We start from the raw sequence: 21,063 nt of genomic DNA on the forward strand, positions 1-21,063 counted from the left end.
AGGTATTCTTGACACAGGAAGCAAAACAAAAACAAAGTGTTAAAAATAATAGAGTTATCTTGGGGTTCATTTCGCCTAGCATCATCTTTTCTGACCATCTCTGCTTGTCTCATATGTCTATATTTCTAGCTATTCTGGAACCTAAAGCCAGAAGCTCACTTGAACTCTAGTTCAGGGCTCACCTAAGCAACATATTGAGATACTGTCTAAACACAAATAGCTGTCTTCATCCAACCAGACCATGCTCAAGAAATTATGTAGTCCCAAATGTTTGTATAAAGTACACTTAGGAAGAAGAGGTTCAGGTGTACCTTCACATACAAGGGTGACAGATAGGTAATGACAAATATTTAAGGCTTGAAGACAGAATTTTTATTGTGTTCACTATAAATGATGTATTTGAACAGATCAGACAGACAGATAGAATTGTGTCCATTCATTGAGCCTAAATCAGAATAAAACATACTTAATCGAATCCATTACATGTTACCACAAATTATAAGGCAGCTATCCAACCTGGCTCCTTGCATCCAGCATAAGGAGAATTCAGGTAAGAAGAAAACATATGTAAAGATGATCGAAGGGTTTGGTAGAAGAGAAAAATAACAAAGAGCACATATTATAGACACACCACAGAGAAAAGGGCAATTCGGCCCAGGTCAGCCATCTTGGCCATCTTCCTCATTACAGAGATTGGTCTTGGGTTAAATAGGGAGAATTGTAGACCTTGAAGATGGCTTTCCGATTGGTGGCTATCCTTTCTGTTTCTTGTAATGTTATGACTTCAAAGATTTATTGCCCCATCCTTATGTACTCAACATTTTGAGCATACTCTTTATTCTTCTGTAGCCCTCTTCGCCCATATCCATGTCAGCTAGCTTTGGTTTAGCAGCTGATCATGCCATCTGCCAGTTCTATAGACCACATGTTCTGATTGACTACTTTGCACTAACTCACACTAGAATTACTCTGATTTAAAAAATATGCCATGTTATACATGCATCTGAACAACATGTGGTAGCACATAGTATATTATGTATCAGGTAAAAATAGGGAATAAACAGTTTCAGAACAAATACTGTAGTATATTCCCTAAAGTATTAAGTACTACAATTGTTTTATTGAAATGTATAATCATACGTAACTGGTATTTTTGTCAATAAACCTGCTTTTATTTAGGAGGTAGTATGTACAGAAATAGCTCTTAGACAGAATATTAAGTTATCGTAAAAGCAACTCCACTTCCATTTCTATTCAAGATGGGTAATTTAGGTATCAATTCCCTCACTTTCTAGAGCAATGAGTTCTCTTCTTCATAGGCAGAACACAGATTCTGATAGCCTTCTTGCTTTAGAGGTGGCCCTGACATCACCCTGACACACTGGCATGGCTTTTTCTTCCCACCAGGTTTCTATCAGATAGGGAAGCTTTATGGTTGCACACTGAAGACTGACCACCCCAATCTCCAGTCCATGTCTCCCAACTTGAGATAGGATATTTCTTACAGTACCTGAAGTCCATTAGTCCATTAGTCCATTATCTATCTATCTATCTAATCTATCTATCTATCTATCTATCTATCTATCTATCTATCTATCTATCTATCTATCTATCTATCTATCTATCTATCTATCTATCTATCTATCTATCTATCTATCTATCTATCTATCCATCCATCCATCCATCCATCCATCCATCCATCCATCCAACCATCCATCCATCCATCTATCCATCCATTTATCTATCCATCTATCTATCTATCTATCTATCTATCTATCTATCTATCTATCTATCTATCTATCTATCTATCTATCTATCTATCTATCTATCTATCTATCTATCTATCTATCTATCTGTCTGTCTGTCTGTCTGTCTATCTATGCTCTATTTTGTGTGCCAGTACTGGAGTTTGAACAGAAAGCCTCATGCTCTTCCTTAGCTGTTTTTGTTCAAGGTTGTCAGCCTCCAATTTTAGCCACACTTCTGCTTCCAATTTTTTGCGGGTTAATTAAATATAAGAGGCTATGGACTTTCCTGCCCAGGGTGGCTTTGAAACACAATCCTCAGATCTCATTCTTCCAAGTAGCTAGGATTACAAATGTGAGCCACCCCTGGGTGACTTCTTATCTTCATACACCTCCTATGGTTTGCGTCATCACCCAAAGGGCTTCTAGCCATAGAAAGCTTACCCATTCTGTCCATGGTTTCAAGATGGAGGCAGCCAAAACTGACAGTCTCAAAGCCTGTGATTTCATCCCACTAGACCCTACCGAAGCCTTCACCACATGAGGCATCTCCCTGCCATGTTCTAGCTCCAATCTTTTTATGTCCTTTCTCCCTTTTCTCACCTTCTACCCAGACATGCATAATCTCATCATTACCTTGGAACTAGTCATCTATCCATCTCATTCCTGGCATTTAAAGAACCCCTGGATTCCAATAGCTCAAGCCTGTATTCCTAGCAACTCAGGAGTCTGAGATCTGAGGATTGTGGGTCAAAGTCAGCTTAGTAAGAGTGAAGCCCACGAGAACCTTACCTTCACTTAACTACTAGAAGTTGAGCTGTGGTTCAAGTGACAGAACACGCTAGCATTAAGTAATACAGTTCAGGGACCATGTACAGGCCCAGGTCTGTTGTGCATGTACACAAATACGCATGAAAACACATAATGTAATCTGGTTTTATCGTTTGGTGTTTGAATAAGGCTACTTGTTTACAACCTTAGGAAAGAGCACATTTCAGTTGCTTTTTCTACAGTGAACTTGGATGTAAGTCCTGTGTTGTCCTCAAACCCCTGAGTTTCAACAACTGAATATTACAAGTACTGGGATGTTATGCCTGAATGAAATCAACTGATGGTTGAGTCTGCCTTTGCCAGCTGACACTGTCCACAGGGTACGTCTAGTCTTTAGACACTTCCTATGGAAGTGACTGTCCCTTGTAACGTAAAGACTTTTCAGCGGGGGGGGGGGGAGGGTGTTGGGCTGGTAGGGATGGTAAGGGGAAAAAAAGGAGGCAACAATGCTTAATAAGAAATGTACTCATTACCTTGTTCATGTAATTGTAACCCCTCTGTACAATGTTTTCACAATAAAACTTACTAATAATAAAACAAACAAACAAAAAAGACTTTTCTGCCCCCTGGCTCCTGAAACCTCCTCTGAAGTTTTCTTCCTCCTGTTGTCAGGATTCAGCTCATGTGTGCTCCTCTCCAAAAGGCTGAGCAAACTTTCTTGGAAGATGCATTCTGTCTCCAGGGAGAATGAGACATAATACCTCTTTGGGCAGTAACTCAGGTTTCTGCCCAATCCCATCTGCCAGGATTTTGACTGGGCACTCAGAGCTGCAGCTAATATGGAATGAATGAAAAAGACAACAGTGAAATAGAAGACCTCCCAAAAGAGCTTAGAGAAAGAGTCATAGATTGGAAATTGCTTGGAATATGGTCTTCCCTCCATGAGGCCTCTCCATTTACTAGCTAGCATTCCTGGGCTGGAGTGCCTCTTTGTGGCTCCACCCTTGTTCATGTAGACAATTCCTATATTGCCAATGTAACATCAAAAGCTGATGTTCCCAGGGACATTGGAGGGGACAGTAAGAGGTAGCTACCTATTACTTACACACAAACTACTTAGGCTGTCTAAAGAAATGAAGTCTGGTCATTTGTAGCATTGTGTTGGCAAATTCACCATCTATGGATGGGAGTGCACCTTAATCCTAGTGGAGCTAGAAGAGTCATACAAACGGATTACCCTGAAGCTTTGAGCAGAGCTAGCTGTTGCTGCTGGCTTCTCGACTATTATGTCTTTGAAGTACCAAGAAAATGATGAAAACATCAGCACATCAAAGCAATTCTCAGTGTTCTTTTGTCACAAGAGTTCCAAAATAAGTTTCCAGCAATAGTTTTGCAAAGCTTTGGCTGCTCTGTCCCCAGGAGAGACGTCACCTGCCCAAAGTGCCTATTGGACCTGGACATCATCTTAGAAACCAGCTCATCTGGGCTTGTTTGAGGGCTCTCGAGGTAGAGGCGGGGGTGGGAAGTTGATATCCCCAGACCTTATGTCTTTTATCGAGGCATTATCTCTTATTATAATGGTCTCTTTTCTTTTCAGTGAATATCAAGTGTTGTCCTGAATACTGGGTACAAAGCTGTGAACAGAATGAGATACTTTCATCATGGGGCTTATTTATTGCTGCAAAGCCTAATGCATCATAAATAAGTGGAGATTATGCAGAATATTATGAGAAAAAGGTAAGGAAAACCAAACTGTATGATTTCACAATTGAGGGATGTGTAGCTTATACACAAAGCCCAAAAAACAAACAGCTTTAATGTTGTTTCTCTTTTTTTTTTTTTTTGGTGGTAGTAGGGCTTGAACTTTGGGATTGGGCGTTGTCCTTGTGCTCTTCAGCTGAGGTCGAGAACTCTATTTGGTTTTCTGGTGATTATTTGGAGATAAGAATCGCAGGGAGGGCTGGGAAGGTGGCTCAGTGGTAGAGAGCTCTCCTTGCATGCTTGAGGCCCTGGGTTCGATTCTTCAGCACCACATAAGCAGAAAAAAAAGCCAGAAATGGCGCTGTGGCTCAAGTGGTAGAGTGCTAGCCTTGAGCTGAAGAGATGAGGAACAGCACCCAGGCCCAGAGTTCAGGCCCCACCACCCGACCCCCACGCCAATATAAAAAAGAATTGCAGGGAGTTTCCTGCCCATGTTGATTTGAATCATGATCCTCAGATCAGCCTCCTCAGTAGCTAGGTTTACAGGTGTGAACCACTGGTGCCTGGCTAATGTTGCTTCTTACTTGCTCACCTTTGGTGCCAACGACCTCCATGAGTCAAATCTCGAAGTGTCAAATTGAGAACTATCTTGTACTTTGAGAAGTTATAGGGAAATAAAAAATTCAGAGATATATGCCACAGGTTAGGGAGTCAAAGTTGGATTTGAATGTTTTGTCTCCCTTTGGGTGAATGCTTCCTCTTCAAAGATTTAACAATTTATCAAAAACAAAACCAAAAAATATGGGATGGATATACTTAAGCCATATCTTGTCGTGAAAGCCTTCTTGTTTTGAAATTATTTTAAACTCAAAGAAGAGTTGCAAAGAGTAGTGAGAGTTCCCACATACTTCTTCACTGCTTTTTTACTATGAACATACTATTAACATCTTATATAACCACTCTCATTTACTGATTCTAAGACATTCACATTTGCACAATATTTTCAAGCTCCAGATGTTATTTGAATTGTATCATATCCCTCTCTAATGTCTTTGTGTATGTGTTCTTGTATTAAAGTACTGATGGCCACAAAAAGGGGTCAGAAATAATTTTTTCCTTACCTGAAAAGGAAGAGGCATGGGGCATAGTGCTAACAGTGTGTAAGTGTGGAGACTGCACATTTTGGAAATAGTTACAAGCCTTATTAAAAGAACTATCTAGTTAATAAAAGTTGTCACCCTGGTCAATTTTCCTGGGCCACTGCCTCAAATGTTGCCTTAAAAACCAGCTGGACACCCGCCTATCAAGCCTATGCCACATATCCTTAACCAGTCTTAGTAGAAATTTGCAGCCCAGAAAAATGTGTGATAACCCTTTTGAGTCGGTGTGGGACCCTGCTGCTGCTTCTACCCACCCTTCTGGATAAAGTTCAAGGACGGCCTTATAGTCATCTGGAAGGAAATCTATGTTGTCATCCTGACCATGTTGACCATAGTGACAGTGGACTGGACTCCTGCCTGACTCCATCACCTCTGACTGCTTCCCAGTGGAAAGCTGCTTTGGATCTGCTGAAACTGAGTCTGTGGTATATTATTTCAGTGATATCCAGTAACTCTCTCTATTCCCACAGTAGATATTGAGGGCAAGGATGATATCACTGGCTTGCCTCAGGCACTTCAAGGATTAGGAAACTAGAAATCCACTCTACAATCAAAGCCTTGCTTGGTTTGGGTGTGGTAAAAGGCCGCTTCCAACAATAGCTATAAAGGAGAGATCTTTATCAATGGAGGTAGTAAGAGGAATGAAACTCACCCCTGCTATTAGAATTAAAAATTTAACAAAATTCTCCACCCAAGGGATGCCTTGAGGCAGTTCTGATAACCTGGTTCCTCAAGCCAAAGAAGCAAAATGGGCCCAAAAGCCACAAAGAAACTCGGGGAAAGAAAGAGTGTAGTAAAGAAAGCCTTAGAAAGGAATTGAAAAAAAAATCTCATCTGGATTTTTTAAAAAAAAGGATATAAAAATAAGGATTGTCTTAAAATGTTTGTCACAGTGAAAAGGGGAAGAAGACAAACCCCAGAAAGTTTAAGTATGTAACAAATGGTAGGAGTATGTCTTAAAAATGAAGCTTATGAGTAAGTTGGTATGAAATTAAACTAGCTTTCATATACATAGAGTCAGGATGGGTGAATTGATGTGGAACTATTCTTTATGTTTATCTGTATGGTAGGGAGGAAGGATATGCCCACTTCAATCTAGATGCTGGTTTAGCTAATTAGAGCAGACTCGTTGTGAGAGGGGATTCTCTTAAATTTACCATGACTGAATGACTCCTTCCCTTTGCCCTTTTGCGCTCCCATTGCATTGTCTATTCCAAAGGGTTTATGCCCTGTGAAATGATGTTTGGCAGACCATCCTTCTTGTGTCCTCGCTTAAAAACTGCAATGTTGACATAGATGACTGCTCCAGTCTTTACAGGCACTGCAGACTGTTCAACAGGAACTCCATTCCCAATTTCAGGCACTCCTGCAGGCAGCCCCTGTAGTTGGCCCTAATTACTGATCATGAGACACTGTGTGGGTCATATGACATAAAAAAAAACTAACTATCCTCAGTGGAAAGGACCTTATACTGCTATCCTAACAGCTCCAACCACTGTCAAGGTGAATGGGATCTGGTCCTGGATCCACGCTTCACCACTTAAGGTGGCCCTGCTACCAGAAGAGACAAATGGATGGTGTATAAGGACCCTGAAAAGCCTCTCAAGCTAAGACTTATCTCATCATAATTTTTCATTTATGCTTCTGTGCTCTAAATGATGTTAACTACCACTGGCAGTTTAAAATCAAAGAGACAAGGGGACAGTTTTCTTACTTCTGCTATTGTAATGTCCCTGATTGTAGCAATTTAATTTTACCAACCAACTCAACTTGTGGAATATGACAAACTGCTTCAGGTATCTTCATGTCACACCCCTTCTCCTACTATGTTCTGGTGCAATGGAAGCCTATGGTCATACATTAATCCAACCTTGGCCTCTTGGATTTTGATAACAGCAGTTCCCCAATTAAATCTTTATACCAAAAGTGAAAATTTTCAGAGATTGTTATCCCACCTCTTAACCAAGAGGACAGATTTTATTCCTATAATGTTAGGGGTGAGTCTGGTTACCTCTGTTGGAGGAGCAGCTTTTGCTGGAGGTGCTGTAAGACATAGTTTAAAACTTGCTCAAGAATTTGAGGAGAGGGTAGATGAGGATACTCATGCCTCTTCAGTGTCTCTGGCATGCATACAAAGAAAACTGAACTCTCTAGCGGGGGTGGCCTTGCAGAATCATAGGGCACTAGACCTTCTCACAGCTTCCAAAGAGGGAACCTATGTTTTTCTAAGGGAAGAGTGCTGATACTGTGTAAATGAATCACGGCTGGAGAAGAAAACATAAAGGTTCTAGGTAAACTGTGTGAAGGACTCCACCAGCATCCATCTGCTAAACTAGATCTAGTATGGGTTCAAAGCCTTTTGGCCTGGTGGCTAGTATCTCTAGCCACCAGCAATTATACTATTTCTTCTACTTGTTATTACTGGTTCCTGTGTGGTTAAGTCTTTGATATCACTTATAGAAAAAATAATTGGGACTGTCAAGCTGATGGCCCTTCAGGCCCAGTACAGCCTCCTGAGTCAGGAAAAAGAGTCAAGAATTTGACTCAGTTACAAAAAGAAAGGGGAATGTAAGGATCTCTTAGGATAAAAGACCCCAAGACCAAGCAAGGACACTGAGTCAGAATATTAACCTCTTATGGGGAACTGAGGAATGCAATAATCTCTTGCTTGAAACTGAGGAATGAAATAACAGGAATTTGCCATTGTAAAAGTCCCTTGTTTGAAAAAAAAAGTTGATGTTATCATATTAATACAACTTTGCAGCTTGTACCTGCTTGTGTTTTTTGCCTTCAATAGCCTAGGCTGTGTTCATGTTTAGGGTCATAGTGTTAGCTCCCAAGTCTACACTGTGTCCCTGGCAGGACAACTTCTGTAACACCTAACAAACTTCTTTAATCTCTAAGCCCGCTTTGATGGACTCATTCTCAGACCCTGTAAGAATTGAAATAACAGTGATTAAGTTGTCTTAGACACTAATGAGGGGAATTTGTTTTAAGGATATCTCAGGTAACCTCAAAGTAAGAATAGAGTAGGATCAGACCTAAAATCTAGAAGTAGCCATGCACATCCATTGGCAACCTGGGAATGATTGTCTCCTGAACCCACATACCTGTTTCAGCATTCTCACTGTTAAGAAAATGGAGGAAAACAGAAAAGGAATAGGCCAGACTCAATGATCAACAGGTGGGGACTGTTTATTGCCAGCAAGGTGCATAGACCTTTCAGGTTTGGAGGTTGTTTGAGGGACTATATTTTGGATAGACTTATATAGGGCTTGTTTTCACAAAGAAGCAGAAAATAAAAAGTGGCTTATGCTCTCTTAGGCCACAAGGAGACTTCCTTGACCAGGCCCACAAGTTGAATGTTCTACACTGGATGAAGGGCTATTGTCCCCTGGGGACCAAGTGTTATATCCTTGGCCAGGCACTGATTGGAACCTGCCTGCTGACAGGCATGTGGCCACGCTTGTTTTCTTGTACCTGGTGTCTTGCTTGAGCTGGAGGAATTAGGCAGGAATCAATCTTTCACTCACTGTAACAAATTTTTCAAGCCAAATTGCACAGATTCCAGCCTGTTACCTTTCCTGCAGCAGAATGTGGGGACATCAGGTTATACAGTGCTGTGGCGTTTTAGTGAGAGCAATGAAAAGAGTCCCCAGTATGTGACTTCTGTTAGAGTCATAGGAACTCTTGAACAGAAAAGTGTTGGTAGCTAGTTGTGATTCAGCTAGCTGCAGAAGGTCTCTGGCATCTCTAAAGGAGAACTGGGTCTCTCTGTTGACTGCCACTGGCAGGTAAGAATGTTACTGTAACAGAATAGAGTTCTAATGCCTGTTCCCAGAGCTAAGGCTGGCTCTGATTAGTAGAACCAAAGGACGAGGCTTGGGAGTGGTAGAGGCTGGTGGTCAAATGAATCTAGCTGCTCAGCAGAAAATGGAATATGAATTTTACTAAGAAATACTGGAGCATCTCTTAGTCATGAGATACCCTCAAATCAGGCTTTCACTGAGCTGGATGCAGAGCAAAACAAGCACAAAGCCACTGGTAACAACCAAAAACCAGCCCTGCTTCTATTCCCTGCAAACATTCTCCAGGAAATATTGCCACACCATGCAGAACAATTCCTACCAGATCTGCTGAGTTTCTGCTAGGCCCAAAAGTCGGGTTCCCTTTCCATTTTACTTTTCATTTTCAGTCTTTTTCTCTTGTTTGTTTTTCTATGAGATCTTCTTTTATTTGTATTTATACACACACACACACACACACACACACACACACACACACACACACACACAAACATTTGTGAAAATACCTTACAGAGAAGTTACAATTACATGAGTACATGAGCAAGGTAATGAGTACATTTCTTATTAGGGATGGTAAGAGGAAACAAAGTGGGAGGCAACAATGCTTGATAAGAAATGTACCCATTACCTTTTATTTGTATTCTGTGACAAGTGATCTGATTTTTCCCTGTTACTGCTTCCAGCACATGCTGCCCTAGGTCCAATTGAACACTCTACCACAATGCCTGGACCTCTGCTGTAACAGCTTCACCTAGTCCCATAATTGAATCCCAGGAGGCTGGGAATATGGCTCAGTGATAGAATGCTTCCCTAGCATGCATGAATTCATGGGTTCGATTCCTCAGCAACACATAAGCAGAAAACACCAGAAGTGGTGCTGTGGCTTAAGTGGTACAGTGCTAGCCTTGAGTAAAAGAAGTTCAGGGGCAGTGCAAAGGCCCTGAGTTCAAGCCCCAGGACTGGCACAAAAAAGGAAAAAGAATTGAACCCCAGGGCTTCCGATGTCACATTTAGAAGGCATGTTTTCTTCCTACATTGTCTGTCATGTGTATCTACAGCTTTCTCTAACAAAGGTTTTTCATTGAAACTACAGTTGCTTACATCTTAGCCTTAGGATCTGATATAGGAATTGATCTCTGGGCAACAGGGCTGGTTGAAATGCAACACATTTCCTTAGCACAATTCAAGGGCCTACTCTCCTTGTTTTAATGTTCTGGGAAAGTTTTCTTTTTTTTTTTTTGGGTCCAGTCGTGGGGCCTGAACTCTGGGCCTGGGCACTGTCCCTCAGCTCTTCAGCTCAAGGCTAGCACTCTACCACTTAAGCCACAGTGCCCCTTCCGGGGTTTTCTTTTTGCTTATGTGGTGCTAAGGAATCAAACCCAGGCCCTCGAGCATGCAAGGCAAGTGCTCTACCACTGAGCCACCTTCCCAGCCCCTGGGAAAGTTCTCTAAAGCAGTTTTGAAAGTTTGAAGCAAGAAAGCACCAAGCTCATGGCTGGTCTCATTAACTATTGGGTGAAAACTCCAGAAAAGTGGTGGGAGGTGGGGATGTCTTCCTGCTTGGCCCATAGTAGCACAGCATGCAGCTCTTCTGCAATCAAGCATATTTCTACTGATCATATGTGGACATGGCCAGCTCATCCTGGTACTCTCCAGGTAGTATTTCTTAGGCACCAGGAACTCCATGTAATGAAGTTCAGGGAGTTTACACAGTGCAGAGAAGAGGTGCTTGAGGGTGCAGGCTGACAGCAGGTTAGCAAGGAACTTGAGCTCCTAGAGATAGAGGCAGGAACACAGGCCCAGGATCATCATGACCACATAGCTATGGGTAATAGCACACTCCACTGGGGTCCTCACCCGCACTATCTGGGCAACCTGTTGCCGGAGCTTGAGGAAAGTAGAGGGATATAAATGAAGCAGATTGTGTCTACTGAGGTGCAACACATCCAGCTGGGCAGCATGGATACAGTCTGCCAAGAAGTTCATGTCCACATGGTTCAGAGCACAATTGGCCAGGTCCAGCATTCTCAATCATGTCCTGAACGGGCTGTAGAGCATGGAATAATCAGCACTAATCAGAGGAGTTCCATGTGAGCAACAATGGATGTGAGCAATCCATCTGCTTGTCTGTCACAGAGAACAAAGACTACACCTTGCAGGGCAAGTCTTGTTCTTACCTGACTGCATGCAGTCTATGAAAATAGTTTGTTACACATGATGCTACATGAAATGCAAATGTCTGTGTCCATAAATATGATTCACTGGGATGCAGGCTTGCTCCCTTGCTTTCAGACAGTCTACAGCTGCTGGGCTTGCTGTGTGGTTCATAATTAACCTGAACCAATGAAACCTTTGTCTTCATCTCACCTAAATGGCATATTTTATCAACAGCCATTTTCATATGAAAGGAGTTATGTACATGATCCTGGAGAGAACATCCACTCTGAGAGCTTGCTACAGAGGAAATGAGGCATTAGTAAGAAAAAAGAGCCATTACTCTAACAATAGAAGAATCCATTACTGTAGAGCCAGGAAGGGAAAGCCAGACATCCCCAACTGAGGCACCATATCCACAATCCATTAATTCTGATTTAGATAGTGTTGGCAGCAAACATCAGCAAAGGGGCAGCTGGGCCCTGTCTCTGACTGAGTCCCTCACTGTCTGTGCATGCCCCTCTTGATATCATAACTGCAAATGGGTGAAACTATTAGCTAAGACCTTATGATAATCCTGCTTATGGAGGAGGCCAGGCATTCCCCCAATTCCCATGAATGATCTTGGGTTAATATCTGCTCAGAAAGGCCAGGGTGACACTGCAGTCCCACAGTCAGCTGACAACAACCTCATGTCACCCAGCTGAGCCAGATTTCTATACCTGACCTGAGATAATGCCAGTCATACAGTGTTGGGAACTTTTTTTGCACCACAATAGACAGCTACAGGAGTCACTATAGTTAGCTTTGCCTTATAAAGCAACATTCTAGACCCATTAGTTAGCATGTTCTTTTCACAGAGACCTCTCCCTCTTCCTTCCCCCTTCCCCTTTCCCTCTCTGTCCTGCTCTTCTTGCTTTCCCCCCACTCTTCCTCCTATCTATGCTAGGGATTACAGCCAGGGTTTTTCATGTGCTAGTCAAACACTGTAGCATCAAGGCACATTTTAGCCCTTATTTTTCTTTCTTTCTTTTTTCTTTTTTTTCTTTTCTTTCTTTCTTTCTTTCTTTCTTTCTTTCTTTCTTTCTTTCTTTCTTTCTTTCTTTCTTTCTTCCTTCCTTTCTTTCTTTCTTTCTTCCTTCCTTCCTTCCTTCCTCTCTCTCTCTCTCTCTCTCTCTCTCTCTCTCTCTCTCTCTCTCTCTCTCTCTCTTTCTCTCTTTGTCTGTCTCTTTCTCTCTTTCTTGTCTTATTTTGAAGATCAAGACACCATTCAAACTCCGTATCTGATGCTTTTGCTCACTGGCTGGTACTCTAATATTTGAGCTACACCTCCAGACCTTGTTTTTTGAGGCAGTCTCCCCATGTTATCCATGCTGGACTTGAACTCACTTTCCTTCTTCCTCAGGCTTCTGAGTGCTGGGATTGCAAGCCTGGTTTTGATGCCTACCTTACACATTGTCTCTTTCTAACTAGAAGCAGTCCCCTGAGGTCCCTCAATATTCTGGATCACTCCTGGTCCTCCAACTTCTTTATTTCTCTTTTGTGCTCTCTTATGTGCAGCTCCAGAGAGCATTGAGCTTGGGGCTTTGTGAATAAGCTGTTCTTCTACCTATCACTCAGTGCCCCTACAGCCTGTGAAGCCAATGACCAGAGTGCTTGACCCATCCCTCCTCCTTTCAGTCTCTGAGATTCACCCTAGGAGAATCTGGATCTTCCCTGTCAGCATGGAGAGGGCCACACTCAGCTCTATCAGGTAAGTCATGTGACTGAGCTCTCAGGAGATGGAGCCAAGGAGGCAGTCTTCATGCTTAGAAGTTGGGACAGAAGTGAAGGGTGTGTCAAAGGCCTTAATGGGGAGGATGAGTGAAGTCAGACGAGGGAATCCCACCTGGGCTAACAACTGCTGCACATGCCAGCATGTAGTCGCACATTGTGGGCCACTTCCAGCTTGCACAGCTAACCTGTCCTGGCTAGGCCTAACACCTGCAGAAGCTACCCAGGGCTCAAGCTGTCTTCCCTGAATGAGGGGCAGTGCATTTGCAGAGCAGCCATATCTGCTGATTCCAGGGCCTGCACCACTATCTCAAAGTTGCCTTCAATGGGCTGGGAAGGTGGCTCGGTGGTAGAGCGCTTGCCTTACATGCCTGAGGCCCTGAGTTCGATTCCTCAGCACCACATAAGCAAAAGGAAAAAAGCCGAAAGTGGCGCTGTGGCTCAAGTGGTAGAGCACTAGCCTTGAGCTGAAGAGCTGAGGGACAGTGCCCAGGCCCAGAAGGGCCCCACGACTGGACCCCCCCCAAAAAAAAAGTTGCCTTCAATGACAAAGAAATAAATGAGGACTTCAATAGGTCACCTAACTGCACAGGGCTCTGCCTGTAGTTGGCAGCATATTCTAGCCAGGAGCTCAATGTGGTTCCATATTCCCAGAGCCCTTCCACAAAGGCATTGCTGTACCTGCACATCCCGGATACCCATAAGGTCAGATCTCTGCAGCTGATGAATCCTTTTAAAGAATTATTTAAGAAAGATTTTTCCTTTGTTTTATTTAGAAAAGAATATTTTAAAGGTTCATTCCCTAGAAAACACTTCCCCAGTTTTAAATGCCATGACAAATAGTTGGGTTCCACATGAGAGTGCCATTAAGATACTAGAACTCTACGTACTTTTCAGGGATACAATGAATTTTGGGATGACTCAATGTTTTAGGTATCCATGATTCTAACACTAGATACATTTCTACTTTCTCAAAACACTGAGAAGAGATTTTGATTCCAAGAGACTTTGAAAAATAGTATGAAGTCTTTCATAACTCCGCATCAACTCTTCATTTTATGAACTTATTTTCCTAATATAATTTATGAAGCTTTATAGTTAATTATTTTCTCCAAAGTCACAAAATCATTTTTTGAAGATTTTCTAATAGGGATAAAGCTTTGAGACTGAAAGGTCAATATAATCCTTTTTGTCTACTATAATCAAGAATCTCTTAAAATTATTGTTGAATGTTAAATTCCTCCAAAGCCTATACTTGAATGGAATCGCTTCTATCTTGAGGGTATGAATTGTGTGTGCTTCGGAAAAGTTCCATTTATCCCATTAATATGTGGAGGATATTTCACAGTAAGGAGATCCAGGTAGTACTTACCCACTTTGGTCTCATCTCTGTACTCTGTGCGTTTGGGCAAACTTCAACTTTGTTCACTACTCATTTAACTTCTGTAGATTCTATGATGAAGATACTCTTTTTTTGTGTGTGGGGGGGTCTGGTTGTGGGGCCTGAACTCGGCCTGGGCACTGTCCCTCAGCTCTTCAGCTCAAGGCTAGCGTTCTACTACTTGAGCCACAATGCCACTTCTGGCTTTTTTCTTTTTGCTTATGTGATGCTGAGGAATTGAACCTAGGGCCTCAGGCATGCCAGGCAAGCACTCTACCCCTGAGCCAACTTCCTAGCCTGATGAAGATTCTCTTAAATTTAATTTTTTTCTAAAATATATCAGAAGCCTGTAAGTATTCCTCAATACATCATGTATTCCCACAACTTATGCAATCCCTTCCTTTGATAAAAAGTCCTTCCTCTAATTAATATTAGCTAACTCCAATAGTATAGTATAAATAATTACTCAGGTTGAGGAGAGAAAGTTGTTCTATAAGTGAAATAAATACTTAGTTTTATCAAATTTTATCATTTTTAACCTCTGAAAAACTCTAGAGGTCCTAACTAAAAGCAGCTTTCATTTACACACACAAGAAAAGAGGTTAATTAATCTATTATACACTAAGAACAATGAACCTCTGAGAGAAAAACCCATGGCATTTTTAATTATGGCTGTTATTATTATTTTAAGAACTTTTGTATCCCTTTTTATCCAAAGAAAAAAATTAGATACTATTCTTAAACAGACCAAGTTTCATTACCAAGAAAGCTAAAAGAAAACCTAAATAATGTGAGAAAATAACTATATATTATAGATTTTAACCTCAGAGAATATATGAAGAACTCCTCACTCAAGTAACACAAAAGGAAATTCACTTTAAAATAGTTGTGGAACTTCAACAAACATTTCTTCAAAGCAGAGAGATAAAGACCCACTAAGCAACCCCAAAGTTGCTAGGAAAATGCCATCAAAATCACAGGAAGATACTGCTTCATGCCTTCTACAATGACTGTGACTTAAAAAAATACAGAAAATGGTCTGGGAATGTGGCTTGGTTGTAGAGTGCTTGCCTAGCATGCATGAAGCCCTGGGTTCAATTCCTCAGTACCACATAAATTGAGAGAGCTGGAACTGATGGTGTTGCTCAAGTGGTAGAGAAAAAGAAGCTCAGGAAGAGTGCCCAGACCCTGAGTTCAAGCCCCAGGACTAGGAAAAAAAGAGGAGGAGTTGAACTCTTTTGGCACAGCTAAGGTAATGAGAATGTAGAATGTTACAACCACATAGAAAACAAGTTGGTGAATCTTCAAAGAGTCTAACATAGAATTACAATATGACTCAACAATTCTATTTGTAAAGATACAAACAAACAATTGACAATAGAACTTACATGGATGCCAGTGTTCATTGTAGCCTTATTTATAAATACTGGAGAGAAACCTTCCGAATGTTCATTTATAGATGAATGAATAAACAAAATATGGCATCTCATAGTGTGGAAATTAATGTGCCACAAGAAATAAATGACACTCTGTCCATGCTGTAACATGGACTGCACCAACCTTGAAAAACATTATAAAACTAAGTATTTCAAACCAGACACAAAAGCATAGCTCATGTATGATTGTACTTATAAGAAATATCTAGAATTGACAACAGAAACTGATAGCAGATTACAGATTGTCCACAGTTAGAGGGAGGAAGAGATGAGTGACAATTTATTGATTAATGATGATACAGTTTCTGTCGGGTCTTTGTCCGTCCCACGAAAGACGGACGGGGTCTGAGGAAAGGTAAGTGCAGCGCTCGCCCGTTCCCCAGCCTCCCTCAGCCCGGGAGACAATCAGACACAGAAGGGAGCCAAATCCAGCAGGTAGAAAACTCATTTATTAACAGAGAGCAGCCCTTTTTAAAGACAAAAAGGCAAAGGAGAAAGAGGAACCAATCACTGTCAAGGTCATACCCTATCATGCACCTAAGCCTTCACGGACTGGTTAGGAACTGATCAGAAGGTCAATTGGGCTCTGCCCACTCTACTCCCTCCCAGTGCCATCTTTGCTGCCCATGTGCTCTACAGTTTCTGTTTGAAGCAATAAAAAATTTAAATACTGGTGATGGTTGCACAACACTATGAATATGAGCAATGTAACTTAAACACTTATATATTGGAAATTTGGTTATTTATAATTCACCACAGTTTAAAATGTCAAAACATGAAAATTAGTATTAAAGATGTGTTTCATGGGCTGATAAAAACCAAAATGACAGCTCAACATGAGTGGCTCATGCTTGTAATCCTAGCTACTCAGGAGGCTGTGACCTGAGGATTACAGTTTGCAGCTAATCCAGTCAGGACTTTTATCTCCAATTATATACAAAATAAACTAGAATTGTGGCTGTGACTCACATGGTAGAGAGCCAGCCTTGTGTGAAAAGGGCTAAGGGACTTGAGCTCAAGCCCCAGTACTAGCACAAAAGAACAAAAAAAAAAAAAACCCAAATGATAATGGTTGTTCTCAGCACTCAAGAAACCTACTAATTTTTGTTCTTTCTCAATGTTTCCCTAATGTTAGGATATGAAAACCACATCCAGGAACTTTTAAAAATTCATCTTTCCTCAGCGTTTCCATAAATGCATGGCAAATCCCAGAATTGCTATACTGATTTCTATTACAGGCTTGTGACATCATGATTTCAAAACCACACACAAGGGGCTAGGGATGCAGCTCAGTGGTAGTGTTCTTGCGAAGTGTGCACAAGACCCTGTGCTCCATCCCCACGACTTCCTTCTATGAAAAAACTCCAAATCACAACACACATACTCATAAACAAAAGTATTGTTTTAACTGATCATTTCCTATAAGAATGGCTTCTATTATTTCTTTGACTAATGTTTAGCAAATCTGTGGCTCCTAAGAGAGACACAATTTACACTAACAGAGTTAACTGAAGTGATAATTTATGTGGAAGGTAGAAATTTCTCATAAACTCTAACGGAGAGCATTATATTTCAAGTGGTACTAGGGAATTTCTTTTATCTTGCAGAAACCAGTAACATTTAGAGGCACATCAAAGACCTTTTAAAAGAAAATATGGGAAAGAATAACACGACCATTTAGGAATGCCTCAATTTCTTTTTGAGACAACAAAATAATAATAATAATCAGAATGAATATTTTCTGGATTTTGAAGATTCTGTGTATTAGCACAATGAAAATATGAAGTTTTTATAAAATTTAAAACTCTTCATTCTAACAGATCACATACAGTTGGATTTAAAAGTTTCTCTTTCTTATTTGGTAAAAGAAAATGTTACATTTTGTCTGGCTTGCCCCACAGGATCAAAAAAAGGAAGAAAATCCAAGTATTCCAGCTGGTTGCTGGTGGCTCATACATGTTATCTTAGCTGAGGATGAGATCTGAGGATTGCAGTTGAAAGGCCAGGAAGAAAACTTCCTGAGAAATTTATCTCCAATTAACCACCAAAGAAAGCCAGAAATAGGGCTGTGGCTTAAGTGGTAAAGTACTAGCCTTGAGCAGGAATGTTCAAGTACAGGACACTAGTCCTGAGTTCATGCCCCAGGATTAGCAAAAACCAAACGAAACCAAACAAAAAATACCACCCAAGAGAAAACCCCCAAATATCCCCTTTATTCCAATCTTGCTTTCTCAGATATTAGTGAGCACATGCCTGATAAATCCTGCCCCATATTGGTGAGCATTGTCCCCCCAGGAAAACTTGATCATTCTCCATCATGTAAACTCTGAAGTGGATGAGAAAGAGAAGTGTTTGAGACTTAAGCACTAATATTTCGTTTAGTATCTTTTTTCCAGTAGCAGGAAAAATTGATGAAAGTCTGTTATTGCAATATCTCAAAGCTGGGATTCAGCCGAGCTGCATTCCTGAGTTCATAGAAGAATTTATGTTAGGAAGTGGCGCTGTAGCTCAAGTGGTAGAGTGCTCGCCTTGAGCTGAAGAGCTAAGGGACAACGCCCAGGCCCAGAGTTCAAGCCCCACGACCGACAAAAAAAAAGAATTTACGTTATGCTCCTCAGTTCAACAAGAAGAGATCCATGTTTTTATTTTCCATGCTACTTCAACACTTCAACCCTTGACATTCAGATAGAACACACACACACATATGCCTTAAAGGGCTTCTCTTCCACATTTTGCAAAAGGTAACGTTGAGCATGTAAGTTTAGGTATCCATTTCTGTTGTTGCCAGGGGCCAGCCTCGGATCACAATCTTCTACATACTCATCCTTCATAGCTCAAATTATAATGTGTACCATTATCCCTGCTTGTTGGTTGATCTGGAAACTCACATTTTACCCAAGCTGGCTTCAAAATGCAATCTTCAATACTACTTTCCAAAGTGGTTGAGCAAGTTTATACTCCGACCAACAATGCAGTAAGGTTCCCTTCTGTCCACATCCCATTCAGCATCTGTTGTTAATAGAGTTCTTAATTATAGCCAATCTAACTGAGGTGAGGTGGAATCTCAATGTTGTTTTGATTTGTATTTCTTTTATGGCTAGGGAGGTTGAGCATTTATTTCTTCATTGGCCATCCTTCTTTCCTCTTCAGAGAAATTTCTCTTTCATTCTTTAGCCCACTTATTTATTGGGCAGTTGTTTCTTTGAGGATTTGTTGTTGGGGGATTTAATTGAGTTCCAGGTATATTGTAGATATGAGACACTTGTCCGTTGTATGGCTAGTGAAGATCTTCTCCCAATCAGTGGACTTCCTATTGATCTTGCCAGCTATGACCTTTGTCTTGCAGAAATTCTGCAATTTCATGCACTCCCAATTGTCCAACCTTTCCTTGATTTGCTGTGTTTCTGGATCTCTTTTACAAAAATTTCTGCCTGTGCCAAGGAGACCTAGAGTTTCTCCTATTTTATCTTGTAATGTTTTCAGGGTGTCTGCTTTGACACCCAGGTCTTTGATCCATTTGGAGTTGATTCTAGTACAGGGTGATATATAAGGATCTAGCTTTAGTTTTCTACAAGTGATTAACGAATTTTGCCAGCACCATTTACTGAAGAGGCTGTCTTTCTTCCATTCTATTTTTTTTAGCTCCCTTATCGAAGATTAGATGGCTATAGGTCTGTGGGTTCATTTCTGGGTTCTCAATTCTATCCCATTAGTCCTGAAGTCTGTTCTTGTGCCAGTACCAAGCTGGTATCATTACTATGGCTTTGTAGTAAAGTTTGAAATTTGGTATTGATATTCCTCCAGCACTATTTTTTCTGTTAAGGATTGTGTTTGCTATTCGGGGTATTTTATTATTCCATATCAGCTACTTTGAAAAGTAGTATGGAGGTTCCTCAGAAGACTCCATATAGAGCTCCCCTATGACCCAGCAATACCACTTTTGGGCGTTTACCCAAATGATCACAAACAAGGCCACACTAAAGCTACCAGCACGACTACGTTTATTGCAGCATTATTTACCATAGATAAGATATGGAACCAACCCAAATGCCCCTTCATAGATGAATGGATCAAGAAAATGTGGTATATATACACAATGAAATTCTCTGCTTCCATCAGAAAGAATGGCATTGCCCCATTTGTTAGGAAATGGAAAGATTGGTACAAATTATATTAAGTGAAGTAAGTCAGGCCCAAAGAAACATAGGTCCCATGGTTTCCCTTATTTGCAATAACTAGTATATGTCTGAGACAAGCAGAAACGGTCAGATAAGTTGATGTTAGGCAAAATGAACCCTAAGATAAGGACTCATGTTTTTTTTTTCTTTCTTGTGATTTTTTCTTTTTTTGAGGGGGGGGGGGTCCGGTTGTGGGGCCTGAACTCTGGGCCTTGGTACTGTCCCTCAGCTCTTCAGCTCAAGGTTAGCGCTCTATCACTTGAACCACAGCACCATTTCTGGCTTTTTTCTTTTTGTTTATGTGGTGCTGGGGAATTGAACCTAGGGCCTCATGCATGCAAGCAAGTGATCTACCACTGAGCCACTTTCCTGCCCCTTTCTTGTGATTATTTCTAACATATTTATAAGATGATTTCTTTCTTGTTTGTATGTCCCTCCCCCACAGTATAACCACTGTTTTCACTGTAGTTGATGTTGGTATAATTTGTGGAGGGGAAGGGAATAAACAAATTGTTTAAATAAGGATACAGGTGGATCCATTGCAACAATGAGATGTACAAGACGTTATGTCAAAAAACGAACTTTACAACTTTGGTGGGGGGGGGAGCATATGGGGGAAGGGATGGGAACAAAGAAGGAGGCAACAATGCTTGATAAGAAATGTACATTACCTTGCTCATGTAATTGTAACCTCTCTATATGGTACTTTCACAATTAAAAAATGCAATCTTCCCTATCTCCACCTGCAGAATAGCTAGGATTATATATATATGCCACCGTGTTCAATGTAAAATTAACTCATTTTTTTGTTTGACTGAGGTTTGAACTCAGGGTGGCATTCTACCACTTTGTCCATACACCAGCTCTTATCAAGTTTTTTATCTTTAGTTTATGGATCACTTAATTCACTCCAAGTATCAATTTCATTTTAATTTTAAGAATTATAGTTTATTTTTGT

The 21,063-nt window shown here is 40.9% G+C and overlaps 1 pseudogene; it reads right to left on the reverse strand.

Annotated features, from left to right (window-relative positions):
• Positions 1-6,585: 6,585 nt before the first annotated feature.
• Positions 6,586-14,497, reverse strand: LOC138833416 (leucine-rich repeat-containing protein 14B-like; annotated as a pseudogene).
• Positions 14,498-21,063: the final 6,566 nt, after the last annotated feature.

This window comes from Dipodomys merriami, unplaced genomic scaffold (genome assembly GCF_024711535.1).
Source record: "Dipodomys merriami isolate MVZ:Mamm:240054 unplaced genomic scaffold, mDipMer1.0.p SCAF_207, whole genome shotgun sequence".
Taxonomy (NCBI): domain Eukaryota; kingdom Metazoa; phylum Chordata; class Mammalia; order Rodentia; family Heteromyidae; genus Dipodomys; species Dipodomys merriami.